We start from the raw sequence: 4,384 nt of genomic DNA on the forward strand, positions 1-4,384 counted from the left end.
ACAATTATGCAGGTTTGCATTTGCTATGTGGGACAGAGGTAAAGAATGATGTATGCACAACGTTGGAACAAAAGGGCTCTGGGATACAGGGATTGAGACATGGTTGGAATGGGGAAAAAGGGGAAAATAATGTTAAGATGCTTGGCTGTCTTTTAAATCTTGGTTTCCCTTGCATACCATTATAAAATAGACACTTGAGGGAGAGATAAAGGAATAGCCAGAAATATCACCATAGAAAGCTTATATGTCTGTCTTCTGCCTCTAACTGATAGGAATACCTAAAATGGGGCTACAACGAGCCCAGTGAAGGATGCTTCCTGCAGAGCCTCTGCATTACATAAGACTATAGGTGGAATCCTGAACAGCATCCAAAATCTTCTGAGGCAGGAAACTTGAAAGGATGGGCAGATCAGCCTGGAGCAGCTAGAAGAACAGAAGATACTTCTTGAAAGAAAGTCCAACAGGAAAAATACAAAACAATAATGGCAGACCGACTGATTACTGAACAAGCAAGTTGCTCACCCAGGAGACATATAGGCAAGTGGTTGGGGCCCCTCAGAGTAAGCCCCCTTCTAAGACTAAGACTCAATGGGAATATACACTCTGATTGGTGACCACGTTCATCACTGGTAAGGGGAAGTAAGGGAAAAACAGCAATGAAGCGGCGAGATAAGCCCTACAATGTTAATAGACTCCTGTGAACCTGGGTGGAGACCTGGTTGGCCAGCAGTGTGGCAAGACCTGGGGACTCTTGGGCCCAGAGTCAGTGACATAGCCACAGAGGACAACAGTGGAGAGTGAAGCATCCAGCTGATAAGAAGAGAAGGCATATGCACAAGAATGTACACATTTGCAGATAAAACCCATTTGACCTGGCTTCAATGACTGGATGATCAGAGCTCAACTAGAAGAAGAAAGAAGAGGAAAAAAGAGTAATCTGATACAATTTGATGAACTTGACCTACACATATGGATGCAGTAGCTCAAAAGAGGGAACAAATCTTTACAGTAAGGATCATTGCCATCCCCCTCCATACACAGAGCAGATAGGGATGGGCAATGTAGACATCAGCTACCCACAGTGGGTTGTGCTACAAAGGCAAGAAGTGACTGGCTTACAAGCTTTCAAGAGGGCATGGAGAGAGGATGAGCGAAGGCATGGCAAGCAGCCATTTTATTTTGCACGCGGATAAGATATTCTATCAGAGACCGCCTTCTCTACAGTTACTGGAAGCTGCAGCCAGGAAATGGACTCGGTGGTCCTAGACGACGTGGCGGTGGTCTTCACCCAGGAAGAGTGGGCTCTGCTGGATGTTTCCCAGAAGAAACTGTACCGAGACGTGATGATCGAAAGCTTGAGAAACCTGACCTCAGTCGTTTCTTGCAACCTCAATGAAGAGGAAACATTATTCAGAGAATACATGAAGAAGGATATCTGGTGCTCCATGTTTGAAGATGAGGCCATATCCTACAGTGGTAGAAACCAGCCTCAAAACCAGGGGAGACACTCTAGAACTCATACAGTACAGACCCTATGTGAAAGCACCACGTTTGGCAAAATCTCTCGCCAGATTCCTTATCTTGCTGCGCTACAAAGAAATCCTGCAGAAACAAATCATCTAGAATGCTCTCGCGGTGGAAAGACCTTGCCGACTCACTCGTCACCCAGCCATGGTTCTCAGTCTCCTGCCAGACACAGTGCCTGTCAGTGTAAGAAGTGTGGTGCACCTTGCAGTTGTGTCTGTCACCTGACCACTCTTATGAGAACTCTTAATGGGAAGACCCCCCACAGATGTAAGGCCTGTGGAAAGGACTTCCTTTGTATCTCAACCCTCAGTCAGCCTTTACCCACACTGCCAGGTGAGAGACGCTATCTGTGTGATGAGTGTGGAAAATATTTCTGCAGTTTCCCAACCTTCTGGAAACATCTAAGAACTCATCGGCGTGAGTGCAAAGAGTGTTGCAAGACCTTCAGTCATTATTCATCTCTCATTTTACGTAAAAAGGTTGGTAATACAAGTAAGCCTTATGAATGTAAGGAGCATGGGAAAGCCTTCAGTGATGCCTCCTCCCTCACGAACCACGTGAGAATCCACAGTGGAGACATGCCGTTTGAATGTAAGAAGTGTGGGAAAGTGTTTAGGCAGGCCTCAGACCTCACTACACACAGAAGAATCCACAGCAGACCAAAACCATACAAATGTAAGGAGTGTGGGAAATCTTTTAGATGTTCCTCATACCTCACCACACACATGCGAATCCACAGTGGAGAGAGGCCTTACAAGTGCCAAGAATGTGGGAAAGCCTTTATCAGTTACTCAGCTCTCACTAGGCACGTAGGAACTCACAGTGGCGAGATGCCTTACGAGTGTGTGGAATGTGGCAAAGTCTTCAGGCGAGCCTCAAACCTCAGCATGCACAGAACAATCCACAGTGGAGAGAGACCTTATGAATGTAAGGTATGTGAGAAAACCTTTGGCCGTTCCCCATACCTCACGTCACACATGCGAACTCACAGTGGAGAGAAGCCCTATGAATGTAAGGAGTGTGGGAAGACCTTTAGTCAAAGCTCAGCCCGCACTGCACACATCAGAACCCACACTGGAGAGAAACCATACAAATGTAAGGACTGTGGGGAAGCCTTTCCCTCTTCCTGGGTCTTCAAGTGCCACGTGAGAATCCACAGTGGAGAGATGCCATTTGTATATAAGGATTGTGGGAAAGCCTTCAGGAAATTCTCAGACCTCACTCTACACAGAAGACTCCACAGCGGAAAGAAACTTTACAAATGTAAGGAGTGTGGGAAGACCTTCACGCTAACCTCAGTCCTCAATATACACATCAGAACCCACACTGGAGAGAAACCTTACGAATGTAAGGACTGTGGGAAAGCCTTCCACTGCTCCTTGGTCCTCACTAAGCACATGAGAATCCACAGTGGAGAGATGCCATTTGAATGTAAGGAGTGTGGGAGAGCCTTCAGGCATGCCTCAGACCTCACTAGACACAAAATAATCCATAGCACAGAGAAACCATACAATTGTAAGGCGTGTGGGAAATCTTTTAGTCGTTCCTCATATATCACCACACACATGCGAATCCACAGTGGAGAGAGGCCTTACGAGTGCTAAGAATGTGGGAAAGCCTATATCAGTTACTCAAACCTCACTAGTCATGTAAAAACTCACAGTGGCGGGATGCCTTACTAGTGTGTGAAATGCGGCAAAGTCTTCAGTCAAGCCTCAAACCTCAGCACGCACAGAAGAATCCACAGAGGAGAGAGACTTTAGGAATGTTAGGTATGTGAGAAAACCTTTGGCTGTTCCTCACACCTCACTACACATATGAGAACTCACAGTGGAGAGAGGCCTTATGAATGTAAGGAATGCAGGAAAATGCTTAGCCGTTCCGACTACCTCTCTGAACACATATGAACTCACAGTGGCAAGAGGCCTTATGAATGTAAGGAGTGTGGGAAAGCTTTTAGGTGGTCCTCAGACCTCAGAAAACATGTAAGAATCCACAGTGGAGAGAGGCCCTATGAATGTAAGGAGTGTGGGAAAGCCTTTTTCTAATCCTCAAGCCTCACAAGACATAGAAGAATCCACATTGTACAGAGACCCCTATGAGTGTAAAGAATGTAGAAAAGTCTTTACTTCTTCCACAGCCCTCATTGCACATATGTGAATGGTAGCACAGTGGTTCCGAATCGTGCTGCGAACCTTAAGGTCAGCGGTTCGAAACTACCAGCTGCTCCACGGGAGAAAGATGAGGCTTTCTACTCCCGTAAAGATTTACACCCTCGGAAACCCTGTACAGGGTCGCTATGGGTCGGAACCGACTCGACGGCACTTAACAACAACAACAAGTGGAGAGAGGTGCTATGAATGTAAGGAATGTGGGAAAACTGTCAGGTGTTCCTCACACTTCACATCGTATATGAAAACTCACAGTGGAGAGGCTGCTCTATCTCAAAAGTAGGACCGTTGCTGTAAAGTGCCACGGAGTCAGTTCTGACCTATAGCGACCCTGCCTAGGGTTTCTAAGGAGCAGCTGGCGAGCTTGACTCACCGACCTTGCAGTACAGCGTGCTAGCCCAGAGCGCCACACCAAGACTCCTAGAAGTAGGAGGCTTCTTCCTTAATACTGTAATTTTGAACAGCAAATCTCTGAAACTCTACAAAAAAAAGAAAAAAGCCTTTTCAGTGGGTAAGAAAATAATACTGACTCTAAAGGAAATATCACTGGAAATACCTTGTGTCTTTGCGATAAATGAGTTTGTCACTGAGGTGTGACCATCAAACTTTACTTGGTTTCAGCCCAAGCTAAGTTTTACCTTTTTATGTTACTAATAAGGCTGCCAGAAATTGCCTTGAGGGGTTTT

At 46.0% G+C, this 4,384-nt stretch overlaps 1 pseudogene; it reads left to right on the top strand.

Moving 5' to 3' along the window:
• The first annotated feature begins 1,247 nt into the window (after positions 1-1,247).
• On the top strand, positions 1,248-3,629 carry LOC102831064 (annotated as a pseudogene).
• The last annotated feature ends 755 nt before the right edge of the window (positions 3,630-4,384 follow it).

Source organism: Chrysochloris asiatica, unplaced genomic scaffold, assembly GCF_000296735.1.
Source record: "Chrysochloris asiatica unplaced genomic scaffold, ChrAsi1.0 scaffold00299, whole genome shotgun sequence".
Classification (NCBI taxonomy): Eukaryota; Metazoa; Chordata; class Mammalia; order Afrosoricida; family Chrysochloridae; genus Chrysochloris; species Chrysochloris asiatica.